We start from the raw sequence: 15,301 nt of genomic DNA on the forward strand, positions 1-15,301 counted from the left end.
GCGATTTTGATGCACAAAATGGTGTTTCCGTTTGAAAGTTGCAATTCCGTTTCAAAGGGTACATTCCACGAATTCCGTCCGTTTTCCGTTATCGCGGAAAATCATTGGCAATATGTAACTGAACGACTAAACTTTTGTAGTCATTCAGTTACATAGTTGGTTGAAATGGAAATGTATGAACATGGCTGGCAGTCGTCTGGCACACCAATTACGACAGGCAGCCTCCTCCCATTAAATTCCTAAAATTCTAACAGGAATAGGAGTAACATCAGATCCTCTGAAAACAAATGATATAGCCTTTTATTCTCATCTGACCATGAATAAGCTCTTCACAGTTTTTATATATTAAGGCTTGCACAACTGGAAATTATTGATACTGAAATACATGCTGACTACTTCATTTTTCACTGCATATATGTCTTATGATAAAATATTATTACTGTTATTGACTAATATTCGATCATTTTTTGTTCATCACCCCTTAAGTCTATTATTTGTAACTCCTCTGCTAGTGACCCTTCACCCGTACTCTCACTCTCACTCCAGGACAGCTACTTGATCTGCACCAGCCTATTCAAATCCTATCATTCAGCTTTATTTCCCCTCTAGACCACTCGGTTGTCTTTTCCCTCTCTCCAACCTAAGAGATTACAGTCGAGGCCGCTCTCATTCATGGTACATCAGTGGTCAAATGACATACCTAGTGCTGTCGATTCCATTGACAGCCTTGGTTCAGGAAAACAAGATGTTTCAAGAAAACATCTATTAAACAGTATTTGTCCTACTAGTTAATTTGTTTCAGCCATTCCTTTTCAATATAATCATAATTCTGCTATTTCAATTATTTTTATTGTTGTTTATGTTATAGTAGTGATTGTTTTTAACTACAATATATTGAATATTGATAGATGCATTTTGTTGCATTATACATAAATTCTCATGTTTTGTAAGGCACTTTGAACTAGTGTTGTCACGATACCAAAATTATGACTTCGATACAATACCTGCCATAAATATCATGATACCTGATACTTACGATATACCACAAATACGATACAATACTGGCATATTTATCTATAATAGTAATAAATAAAAAATTGGTAGGCTTCCCTTTTTTACCAGCTTGTTCCTGCCCAGCTTTTTGAACACTTAACAAATGGCATTCATGGAATAATTATTTTTCCTTAACTAAAACTAAAAAGAAGCACAATATCCACCTTCAGGCTCCACCAGCATGTATCCTATTGCATCAATTGCGTTTCATTTGGTGCACTTTTGTGTTTTCATGATCATATAGGCCACATTAGTGAAATTGTAGGTTATTTTGCATGTATAGCGTTTTCTCTCTACAGTTCAATTTTGAATGAATTGGGCTACGTTCTTGCAGCCAAATTTGAAAGCGAGATCAACGTCTTAAACGAGGCTAAATGCAATAGGGCCATCCGATATCTCTTTGGCTAACCTATCTTTAAAAAAGGGCTTCTGCAACGATAAACACGACCCGTACTGATGGAAGATTAAATGCATAATTTTCAGATTATGGCAGTTAACATTACTAGTGTGGAAAATGCAGTTTCATTACGTTAACCACACTGCATTATGATCCTACGCGTCGTCAAAATTCTGTGATGGGGAAAATCGCTTGTCGCTAAACTAGGCTAAGGCTACTTGTGTTAGGCTGTATATGGGTGAGCTTGGGGGTGTTCATGTTTGCAATCACATTTGCTAACCTGTCGTTCTTTGAACTCTTTGAAAAGTTTGGGGTGTCTGTCTGAGAGGTGCTTTGCCATATTGGACGTGTTGTCTCCCTTTGTCTGAGTGAGTCGCTTTGAAACATTTTTTGCAGACGGGTCTCTGTGTGTCGGTGGGCTTTCCTTGACTGTCTGCGATGTATCCGAAATAATTCCAGATTTTAACAATCAACAAGCCGAGGGCGGTCGCCAAGACCTCCTGAACTTGGGGCCATGTCTCCCCTGCGATCACTGGCTGTCTGTGAGTGAGGCAGCCCTGCCCAGGCAGTCAATGTGTGCAGGCAGCCTGACAGCGAGCGGAACTATGAGTGCGCTCTGATTGCGCGCTGTTTTAATGAAGTATCGATACAAAAAATATGCAAAATCGCATCGTTTTTAACGTGAGGGTACCGCAGTACCTTTCTAGTATCGATACACCGTGCAACATTATGCTTAACTATATTTGTTGTTGCAATAGAACTCAATAGTGCTGTTCTAACCCTCACATGTCGTATCGTTAGACATGGTATCGAGACTAAGGTCTCTCTCTGTGCTGATAATCTTTCAATTTACTACTCCATCTCTATCTTGCCCATTTTCATTCATTAACCAGCCCTCGAAATGTGAATGTTGGTCAAAAAAAAATTCCATTAAATTAAATAGTTTGTTATATATATTTGCATATCAAAAATAGGAGCATGCATGTGTCTCTCAATAATGATAATGATGTGAAAAAGTGTTTCCAAACATTTGACAGGCACTGTGCATCTTCAAGTTTTACGTTATATTATGGGTTTGAACCTAAGCCAAAAGCAAAGACAAAGTTAATTTAATCATTCTTTGGTATTTAACTCACCCTTCATGAATAACAGGTCCTTCAAAAAACAGGTCAAATGATGGGAGAGTGAAGTCTTCAGGGTTCATCATCTATGTCCTTGTGAATAAATTCTCACACAATCTGCTGAGATGACAGATTAGGAGTGAAAGGTTAGGTCGAGGATTATCACACCGTAAAACATGGGAGGTCAGAATGATAGCAAAGAGGCTAAAACCCATGAGTGCTGTTGCTAGTCTCTTCAGGCCACTGGTACATATCATCGTTGTCCACTTTTTGAGGATTTTGATATATTTAAATTATGAAATATATCAAATAATATCTGCCCGTTTTTATTTTTGTCCAAATGTATTCACTTGTGTTAACGCTATGTATGGCAAGTTCATTTGCATAGAGTTAAACTAGAACAATTCATATTTTTATATTCTTTTTTATATACTTTTATACACCCCAAAGAGTAACACTAGAATAGGTGGAAGCTATTCACTGCAACTTTAAGGCTGAATATCGATACATGATATATCGTTATTTTCTACGAAGTGGGCTATATGTGCAGTTGTAAGTCAAAGTCACAAGACTTGTGAGATCCTACCTTGGCCCAAAAACTAAAGATGGCCCGATCGATCGGCTAGCAATCGGAATCGGCCGATATTCAGTAAAAATATGAGCTCCAGGAATCCCGATAATGCTTTCTAGTCGCCGATCACGACAACCGATCAATGACACTTACAAAAACTTGTAATATTGTAATGAACCATTGTCCGACAAAATGTAGCTGTTTCGCGAGCTCATTAACCCGCGAAACGGCTATATTTTCAAACGGTTGTTACTTGTTGGTCTAAACGGTTGTTACTTGTTAGTCTAAACGGTTGTTACTTGTTAGTCTAAAATATGTTGGCGGTGTGGAAATACTACAAAGTGTGTGAGACAGATGTCACACATGCCATCTGCAATCTGTGCCAGAAAAAGATCCCTCGTGGGGGCGTTAAGGTAAAAAGCTTTTACACAACAAATTTAATAAGGCACTTGAAGTCGCATCACATAGCGGGCTAAGGCGAATTTGAAAAGCTGACCATGGAGAAAGACACTAAGAAAAAGGCAGAAACGCCCTCTAACACAAACCACCAAAGAGAGCAGCCACGCGTATAACCGTGATAGCAAGAATGCGAAGGACATCAGTGAAAAGTTATGGAGTTTGAAGGGCTGGACGACCAGCAATTCAGTGTGGTCGAAGACGTGGGATTTCGGAGGCTACTGTCTCACAATGAGCCCCGCTACACTCTCCCAGCTCGCAAATATTTTTCAGATGTAGCCCTACCCGAGCTCTACCAGGCAGTGTATTCATACATTGATGGCCTTCTGAAACAAAACATTAGCTCCATTAGCTTTACAAGTGATCTCTGGAGCTCAGACGTCAGCCCCATGTCAAGGCTGAGTTTGACAGCTAAGTGGATTGATTGGGCAACCATCATAGACCCAAGATAAAAGGACATATTGTATTCTGAAGAGCTCAAGGCACAAGTGCGTGGACAGTTTTGGGATCTGCTGGATGTAGGCCCACAGACAGGCCCCGACCAAGGATCCGAAGCCGAAGCCAACGAGACAGGTGAGCCAGCTGAGGAGGAGGTGTTGTCAATGTTTGCCGAAATCATGGAGGAAGAGACCCCGCAGCAGGCCCGTGGCGAAAGCGCGGTACAGTCACAGATGAATCTTATAGCGTCATTTTAGTGTCAAAACTCACACACGTGAGGAAGCGTCTATTCAAGCCACTTTCAGGTTTTGGCGAGGTTCTGCGCACTCAATTTTAGCAGCTGCGAGAGAAAATTCAACAACTGCGAGCGCAGAGACTGACATACGCTCTCGCGAAAACTGAATCTGCTCGCTCGAATTTATCATACGCTCTTGCGAAAACTTTATCTGCTCGCTCGAGTTATGACTTTTGACACTGTGTGGCCGTGAGTTTTGACACTGTGTGGGCGGGAACCAAAGCAGGACGGGCTCTTCTCTGATTGGTCCTGTTTTGACAGCCGTTTACCAAACTCCGTTAAGTAGCTACATATGTCTCTGTATGGTGAACACTGATATTTAATGACGAACCGAAGTAACGGTACCCATTAAACCTGTTTTGATTAAATACTAGTGGTGATTGTGGCATTATTGTGGGTCAAATGCCACAATCACCACTAGTATTTAATCAAAACAGGTTTAATGGGTACCGTTACTTCGGTTGGTCATTGAATATCAGTCTTCACCATACAAAGACATATAACGGAGCTTGGTAAACGGTTGTCGTGAATGAGACTCTCCTGCTGTCAAATCAGGACCAATCGGAAAAGAGCCTGTCCTGCTTTGGTTCCCGCCCACACGGTGTCAAAAGTCATAACTCGAGCGAGCAAATAAAGTTTTCGCGAGAGCGTATGATAAATTCGAGCGAGCAGATTCAGTTTTCGTGAGAGCGTATGTCAGTCTCTGCGCTCGCAGTTGTTGAATTTCCTCTCGCAGCTGCTAAAATTGAGTGCACATACTAAATTCACGCTCGCGAAAACCTGAAAGTTGCTCGAATACACGCTTCCTCGCGTGTGTGAGTTTTGACTCTAAAATGACGCCATAGAATCTCTACCTCTCAGAGCCACCAATCTCTCGGAGTGCACAGCCACTGGCGTAGTGGAAATCCAACAAGAATCGTTTTCCTGCCCTCGTCACTGTAGCAAGAGTTTATCTCTCTGCACCCTGCACTATTGTGGAGAGTGAGCACTTGTTCAGCACTGCATCCAACATCATTAATGAACGCAGGAACAGACTCTCATCTGAAAAGGCAGAGATGCTACTCTTTATTAAAAAGAACCTGCCAACGATGCTTAAGAAGCCATAGGCATTTAGCCTAAGCATAGCCTACTTTTTGCCCTGCGTGGTATTATTTATTTTCATCGAATATTCTTTTAGCCGATTAAATCAGGTATTTTTCCCTCCCAGCCTGTTAATTATTAGGCTGTGTTAATTCATTATTTAACATTCATATAATTTATGTATTTTGTCTGCAATAATGCAAAGCAATGTTCGAAGACATAATATGTCATAGGCTATTATGAGGCAATATTATAACCTTTTATACAATAAATAAATAATATGTTTCTTCTTTAGATGTTAATTAACTCTTAGGGGACCCAGGCCTGTTAGACTCTTTTAGGTAGTCTGACATGCCTTGATATTTTTGTATATTTCACCTAACTAAAAACATTGGACCTCCTTCTCAAACATTTTCTTACGTGTCTTCTTAAATATGTTCTTACGAACTTCGTAAGACCCACCTAAGAAAAGACACAGAATCCACAGGCAATGCAAAAGCAACTTGAGACTGATCAAAATCATGTCAAAGCGGAAACCGACATCGGTCCACTAAAGGCAGACCTAACTTCACCGGTGCAGAGGTGGAGGTACTGTTGCAGAATGTAGATGTGTCCATTCTATTCCACTATCACTATATCCACGTGATTGAGTTAAGTGCTTATTTATTTATTCACTGCCATTTGCAATCACCAACGATTTCTCACAAATTCAGCCCTTAAGAACATAGGCGCACTCCAATCTGGTCGATTTACGACTGCTATTTAGTGTTCTTAAATTCTGTTATTAGCTAAGAATGAATCTCAGATAAGAAAACTTTCAAGAATGCCAGAATTGTCCCGGGAACTTCGTAAGTGGACTTAAGAAGACATTTTTCTAAACTTTTTCTTAACTGCGTTCGAGAATGAGGTTCATTGAGGCAAACGTAGCATGTATGATTCGTAGAACACACAACTCTGAGCATGATATGTATTTTACTGTATAATAGTCTTAGCGACATGAAGTAATTTATATTAGAGATGCTCCGATCTGATCGGCGCCGATCCATATCGGCCGATATTGCCATTATCGGTTTTGATCGGCGTTCTCAAAACGGCCGATCAAATTTGGCCGATCAGATGACATAAAATCTGCGAGAACTACTATCAGAGACGTTTCAATAAAACGTTAGAGATAGGCATTTCAGGCCGCCAATGGTAAGAAATTATTATTATTATTATTTTTTTTTGAAAAGCTTGTGATTGGCTGTCTCTCCATGTTATTAAATTTCATTGGCCCCCGTCTTCGGTGGCGGGTGGGTGAAACCACTGAGACAAAATGGCTTCGACGGTCTGGCAATTTTACAAGGTGTCGGAAAAAGATAATAAATTTGCAGTTTGCAACGTCTGCTCAAAAGTAGTTCCCCGTGGAGGAACGCGTCAAAGGGGTTTCAACACCACGAACCTCATACGGCATTTGAAAGCTTGTCACATCAAGGAATTTGAGGAGTTTTCGAAGTTGGCGAGCGTTAAGGCAGATAAATACAAAGAGCGTGCAACCTCTTCCCAAACGCCACTCACTCAGCTGACCGTAACAGAGACATTGAAACGACAGCAACCATACAGCAATGACAACAAGAGACGAAAGGAATTAAATGCAAAGGTAATGGAATTCATATGTCTTGATCAGCAGCCGCTGTCTGTTGTGGAAGACGCCGGGTTCAAACGCCTTGTATCCTGCTTGGATCCACGCTATACGCTGCCGGGCCGAAAATACCTAACTGATGTTTGTCTGCCGGAATTATACCGAAATGTCTACACGCACATCGAGAGCCTTATGAAGGACAACATCAGGGCAGTTAGCTTCACGAGTGACATTTGGAGTTCGAGTGTCTGTCCTGTGTCTATGCTGAGCCTAACTGCGCAGTTTATTAATGAACACTTCGAGCTGACCAAAGTGGTGCTTCACTCACAAGAGTTTCCCGGATCGCACACCGCGGAGGCACTTGCTGCAGCTTTCACAGACATGTTCCAAGCATGGGGAATCCCACAAGAAAAGGTGCACGTTATTCTGCGGGATAACGCCAGGAACATGGAGAAGGCCATGAGGGACGCGCGTTTACCTAGCCTACCGTGCATGGCGCACACCCTCCAGCTCGCTGTGCATGAGGGAGTTTTGGCACAGCGAGCCATCATTGATGTCATCGGAAGTGGAAGACGCATCGTCGGTCATTTTAAGCATTCACAGCTTGCTTACTCCCGACTGTTCAGTATTCAGAAACAAATGAATCCGAACCAGCCTCCAAAGAGGCTACAACAGGACATACCCACCCGGTGGAATAGCACTGTTGCCATGCTAAAAAGTTTACTGGAACAGAAACGTGCCCTATGTGCTTATGTAGCTGACTTTGAATTGCCTTCCACGTTGACCGTCCATGAGTGGAAATTGGTGGAGAATATGATTTCAGTGCTTGACCCTTTTGACGAGCTTACAAAAACGATAAGTTCATCAACTGCAGCAGCTGCAGATGTCATACCATCCGTCAGAGCTTTAACTCGTCTTCTTGAGAAAACAACAGAGACTGACCACGGTGTGAAGACAGCGAAAGCCACGCTCCTGGAAGCTGTCAAGAGGAGATTCAGCGACATTGAATCTGAGCGCCTGTACACTATCGCTACACTCCTTGATCCACGGTGAGAACTCCACATTTCTGTGTGTGTGTGTGGTATATATGTGTGTGTGCGCGGTGTGTGTGTGTGAGAGAGAGAGAAAGACATGATTTAATATGGTTATTTAGCTATGGCCTAAACATGATAGATAAAAGGGGCTATGCTGAAGTTAAAGGTAAAATATAATACTGTTGTGTTATTCTGTAGTGTAGGATGGTTTGCATTGCCTCCAAACTCACCTGAATTTGATTTTAAAAGCAGTTCATCTCAACTATAAAGAATGGAAATTGGGGCTATGCTATGGGGCCAAGCCCATGCCTAATTTATTGAAGAGTTAAGCATGATGACCTACAACATGTATTAAATACATTAATTAATTAATGTTGCCTTTTGTTTCTCTCATAAAAAAAGATATAAGGACCGATATTTCCCCGTCGGACTCAAGCCACAGGTGCGCAGGCTGCTTTCTGATGTCCTGGCTGCTGCAGCGGAGCAAGAGGAGGAGAATGCGGTAGTGAGTGAGCCCCCACAGAAGGTACCACGAGCTGGCTCCTTGCATGCTATGCATGCTGAACTGTTGGCTGAAGATGAGCAACATGAGGGCGGCGGTGGTAACATCAGCTCAGCAGCATCACAGATCAATCTCTACCTATCAGAGCCAGTTATCCCAAACAGTCACGGACAGCCACTTGCTTTTTGGAAGGCCAATAAAGGCCGCTTTCCTGCTCTCGCACAAGCAGCACGAGTCTTCCTCTCCGCACCTTGTACAAGTGTAGATAGCAAGCGACTTTTCAGCACAGCAGGACATATTTTAGATGAGAAGAGGAACAGGTTGACTCCTAAAAATGCTGAGATGCTTATATTTATCAAGGCAAATCTGCCAGTGATGCTGCTTAATCAGAAGTAAGGTTTGAATACTCTAGTATGCCCCCTCTCCGAGTGAGTTGAGTGAGTGAGACACTATACAGATAGATATACATGTTTTGTTTAATTGCTGACTTCCTGTGCACCTTTAATCTTTATTCTGTCTGTTATCTCCTCCTATAAGCTCCAAGTTCTATTGAGAGCCTCTAGAGAGTGGAATGTTGCACATGTTATTCTATTGTTGTGTTTTTCATTTAAAGATTTATATTTTTATTATTGTTTTAATATTTATTATTATTTACACATTTTATAGTAAGCGAGAGAGCTTTTCTACATTGGAATGTTGCATGTTCCCTGCAATAAAACGGATGGTTGTCAATTCATGATACTCTCTCGTCTCGTAATTTAAATACTTAAAATACAAAACCAATGTTGTTAAGAATAATTCATTTCATAAATAATGCTACACAATAAATAGAATGCTTAAATCGACACCGTGATCGGTGATCGGTATTATCGGATCGGCAGATACTGATTTCAGTGATCGGTGATCGGTGATCGGCACCAAAAAACCTGATCGGAGCATCTCTAATTTATATCATTCAAAATCGCTGTGTAGACTAAACTCAGCACTCCGAGCATAATATGACATGCATTTTACTCCCTATAAGTTATATATAAGAGATAGTTTTTACCCACATGCCATCAGGATGCTGAACTGTCCTTGAAATATCTTTTGCACTACAATTTTTTTCTCTTTTTTTCTACCCTTTTTCTCCATTCTCCAGTATTTAATTTATTTATTCTCTAAGTTGAACGGACATTGAGCACAAAGAATTTCATTACTGATAAATGCTGTTTATGAGTATATGATAATAAACTTGAACTTGAAGTTAATCAACAGCATTCATTACAAGAGCTACGTTCAGCAACGGATGACGTCACCCCATTCAACGGTACGTGTGAGCACGGTGATCGTATCGGCAGTTATTGCTCATAGACTATCAGTGATCGGTATCGGTGGCAAAAAACAGTACCGGGGCATCCCTACCAAAAACCGTGATACATACCGAACCGTGGGCCCACTGTACTGTTGAATCCCTTGTGTGTGTGTGTGTGTGTGTGCGTGTGTGTGTGTGTGCAAGCGAAAGAGAACGACAGATACAGAGAGAGCTTTTTGGTATCAGGCCATTCTTGTAGGTACTTCTCTATAGTGTTGTTGCTGTAACTAGGTATCTCAGGTGTGATGCTGTTGTTGCTGCAATATGAATTATTGATGGATATAATACATATTTGAGACCATCCACCCAGCCATCACTGGTGATACATATAAATGTATAATATACATAATATTGGATTCACCTTGATATTACCATAACTTTACATAACATGACGTTAGTGTGGTGAAAGTGTTTGTCATTCGTCATACTTCTGATGAGTGGCTTATGTCACTTTTGGAGAGGCCTACAAGATAATAGGCTTATTTAGTTATATATAGGCCAGTCTATAATTTATTATTTTGTATTCAGTGGAATGTTATTTAATACTTCAATGATTAAAAAAGCATTATAAATTTTTATATTTTGGCATAATCCCTTATTTGAATATAATACATATGCCTAGTAGCTATAATGAATATCATGTGAAGTTACTCACTGCTTGAGAAGACATTATTTTGATGGCTACTTTTACTTCTACTTGAGTCATTATTATTATAAAGTAACAACACTTAAAGACGTTAAGTCGGATAACATTCAATCAAAATGTCTTTAAGAGTCTCTGAACAAAAAAATCCAACCATCATCATCAAATCATTTTATCCAAGTTGGGGCTTGTATTTTCTCAATTTTCGGCGTGTCATGAACACAGCATAAGATACGCCGGTGTCTCTCCAAATCAAGGCACCTAACGTTAGATAGCTATCTAGTAACATTAATGTAAGAACACCATAAACCAACGAACTGAAATGGTTATACAACGTCAATGTATTTGTTTCAGTGCTTATGTAAAAGCGTTTCAATTAACGGTAACGAACGTTAACATTATGTTACCTCACTAACATTAGCGCGCAAACAACATTCAGTAGGTTAACGTTAATTTTATAGTTAGTGGCTAGCGTTAGCTATTGGTTGCCATATGGTCACAGGTAAAGGATTTCCACAAAACCTCAATTTTGTCTTAACTCACCATGACACTGCACACTTTTCATTAACAGGTTCTGATTGCTGAGCTAACGTTACCCTTCACAAGTACTTGGCTAAATAGCTAAATTGGCGCTATCAAAACATTACTAACATTAGCATGAGCTAGCGAGCTAATTTAGCAGCTGTCTGCTATGGTTGTTAATATTAACATTTAAAAATGCTGTCTGGTACAGCTGTCGTTCGTTGGATATACTCAGTTGATTTAATTGAAAAAATAAAGAAACTATTAAAACTAAATATTAATTACCCACATGACAGAGAACCCTAGCATGCATACCTTCTGCAGCTTGATTTCAGGTTTTAAGATCAGATGGTCCCGGATCACCTGCCAGGATGCAGATGATACAGCTTCTCGAGACCAGACCCCACACTGTTACACATGTGGCGCGAAAATCTTTCATAAGATACAACCAGAGTCCGTCGACCAGAAGATTTCACGATTGCTCGATCAACAGCCCATTGCCCTTTTGGCAGTTTAGTCATGGTCACCATTTTCTCGCCAATTGGGCTATTTTACCCAGGAAAGAAAACAATGCGTGGGGTTGCGGTAAACTGGTAAACTGAACAAATATACTGTATGTCGACATTGTTCTATGTAGCTTGTAGAATGAATAGTAACAAACGTTAGGAATGAGTAGAATAAGCAAGCTGCAGTTAATAACTCTTGTTGTAACAGTATTAGCTCTTTTGTACTGGCTGATACAGAAATGCTGAGCAAAGTAGTGTCACAATTGAAATTGTCTACATGACCTCTCGATCCTATTCCCACCATGTTTTTCAAGACTATCTTTAACTCTGTGTCTGAGGACATTCTAGCCATTGTAAACTGTTCCCTGCTTATACTGTAGGTATTTTCCATTCAGAACTGCCCTGGTGAGACTCCTGAAGACAAGTAATTTAGACTTTTCAGTCCTTAACAACTTTAGACCAATTTCCAACCTTCCCTTTCTAAGTAAAATTGTCTTTAAACAGTTAAATTATTTCCTATATGCTAATTGTACCTTTGACATTTTCCTATCTGGCTTTCATTCCCATCACAGCAGAGAAACAGCGTTCATCAAGGTTGTAAATTACCTTAGAATTAATGCTGACTCTGAAAAGCTCTCTGCACTGAAATAAAGGGAATTGGCAGTCTGTTCAAACTATACTAATGTAATATATACTACATGATTTGTTAAAGTTTCTCCTCTAAACATGTTTAAATCTAGTGGTATTATGTGTAATCGAGTGACGTGCGGTGAGGTTCGTGGCTGGTGAGGCACTGACTCTTTCAGAGTCAGATTTACAACTATATATAAACCCAATAGAGTATCTTAAATCACCATTCATTTGGCAGCTTGCACATTGACTACTGGTTGTTTTTCATAGCAGCATTCTTTACACACACCTAGGTAAGCTACGTGTACATGTACAGTTGGCAGCTGCTAGCTTGTGATGAACTCGTGTTAATATGTGTGAATTATGCACTCGTGAATATTAACTCTTTCATACGAAGTTGCACAGGCACCCTGAGGGTTTCTACCTTTTCCCATTATAATTTTAAGAGTTAAATCGAGGAGACTATAACATCAGATAACTAGCTATCATTTCATGCAAATTGAACTTCCATTTAAATCGTTTAAGGTTATTAAGTGTCCTTAGCTAGCTATTTAGCTAGCATAGTAACTACATAACCATAGCAACCAGGAAACACAACTTTAGCTGCAATTTAATTTTAATTTCTCAAAATCAGCTCACCAATAAGAGGCAGTCTTGGGTTCAAAGTGATCAAAACCACTTGTCAATCAATCAATCAAACTTTATTTGTACGCCGCATTTCATACCAGGAGGTAGCACAATGCGCCTCACAGAAGGAAAAGGTTGCACCTTAGCAATGTTTCTTCAGTGATAAAAAGATGTTTTAATTATATTTTTGATATGGGTTTCAAAATTGAGATCCGAGTCAAATATGACGCCTAGGTTTCTGGCCTGGTGCTTAGTGTTAAGTGCTAGTATTTTTAAACGTGCAGATAGTTTCTCTCTTTCGGCTTTTTCACCAATGACTAATACCTCTGTTTTATCTTGGTTGAGCTGGAGAAAGTTTTGTGACATCCATACATTTATATCAGAAATGCAATTTACCAAGCAATCAATAGAGCTGTAGTTTTTGGGTGTTACAGAAATATAGAGCTGGGTGTCATCTGCATAGCTATGATATATATAAATCTTTATTTCAAACACCAAGTTCCATATAAAATAACAGACATACAACTATAAAAAAGAGAGAAAAACAAGAAGATACAACATACATAATACAGTTCATTAAAAAGTATGAAGACTTTTGTGCCAATGTCGTCTTAATGTCGAGGTAAATCGATAGCAGCTCTTAAGAGGTTTGACCAGAGCCTCTGCTATACAGTTCTCAGATTTGTCCAGTCGACACATGAAACCATACATCAATTGTCTCAGGAGCACCTCACAGGTTGGTACGTGCTTAGACACAAACAACTGACTAGCACTATGCCACCTAGGCACATGAAGCATCATGAAGCAATCTAAAAGCATCATTGTAAGCTACTTTCAGTCTCTGTATACTCCTTTTCCTGTACTTAGACCACAACTGAGCAGTGTACAATGGTGTTATGTAGGTTCTAAACAGGGAACATTTAACTGAGTCTGAGCACATCGAAAACTTCCTTAATAACATATTGGCCTGAGAATATATTTTACAGCGCTGTCGATATATATCGTTGTCATCTGACCAATCATCAGATAGTTGATGTTGTGCCTCCTAATGACACTACCAAGGGGTAACATGTATAGACTGAAAAGTAAGGGGCCTAAAATGGATCCTTGAGGGACCCCACAGGTCATACAAATGTTTTTTGAGCTGTGGTCTCCGAGGGCAACAAAGTATTCCCGGCCAGTTAGATAGGTGGACCAGCGAGGCCAACCCAATTTATCAATAAGGTTATCATGATCAACAGTGTCAAAGGCTGCGCTCAGATCCAGAAGGGGCAAGACAGACTTTTTTGGAGTCATCATTAATCCTGAGGTCATTTACAACCTTGACTAATGCCGTTTCTGTGCTAAGATTGGAGCGAAAACCAGATTGGAAAGTGTCAAGGGCACAGTTAGCATCTAGGAAATTATTTAACTGTTTAAAGACAATTTTTTCCAGGATTTTGCTTAGAAAGGAAAGGTTGGAGAAGGGTCTAAAATTGTTTAGAACTGAAGAGTCTAAATTGCTTTTCTTCAGAAGGGGTCTTACCAACGTTCGCATTGCCACTGTCAGAAACAATAGCAGGGCAGTGCACACGGAGTGATAATCCGTAATCAGCATCTTGGCAAATTGAGAGACTGCAGACTGCTGAGCAATCTCTGCTCTAAAGCAGGCCCTGAATGATAGGAGTTGTGCACCAAACGTTATTCCTATGTCCCTGTTGTAGTGGTCAGACAGATGTTTTGCCTGGTCATATAGCTCATCATTGCCTGCGAGCTAATGACCACTACAACAGGGACATAGCAATAACGTTTCCTGCACAACTCATATCCTTCAAACTGCCGAGCCCTTACAGGTTGTAATAATTTCGGAGTCAGGTCGTCACCGAGCGCCTGTTTTATTGTGTATGTGTTTGTCTGTTTACGTCTGTTTACGTTACCGCAAGTTCATGTTTCTGATCGCTTTCTCGTTGACCTGTAATTTCCCAATACAATAGCCAAAGTAACTAATTCGACCGTAAAATCCAACACATTGTTGTTAATATATATACGCCAATGGTGTGTATGCGTGCCTCATGACTAGTAACTAGCATGCACCAGGGCCCGCCATAACTACCTTACGCCACTGACTAGGGCCCGTCATAATAGCCTGCACCTGGGCCCGTCGTAACTACGTTACGCCACTGGGCACACCACTGGCTAGGCCTTCAGGTAACTCCACTGCAGGGGGGTCACTGTCCCTCTCAAAGCGAGCGTAAAAGCCATTCATTCAGCTCGTCTCACTACCCATCCATCCAACCAAAAGTGTCCTCTTTTTCACAAACTCAAATCTGGTCACCCTAACATAAAACAGCGTTGCTGTGGTCTCTCATCCCCAGTTAATATGGTCCCCAGTAGATCTGTATCACGACAAGGCTCCTCCAGAGGTAATACTTGACAAACATCAAACACCAGTCTTTCATTCGATCTGTGAAA

Source organism: Clupea harengus, chromosome 22, assembly GCF_900700415.2.
Source record: "Clupea harengus chromosome 22, Ch_v2.0.2, whole genome shotgun sequence".
Taxonomy (NCBI): domain Eukaryota; kingdom Metazoa; phylum Chordata; class Actinopteri; order Clupeiformes; family Clupeidae; genus Clupea; species Clupea harengus.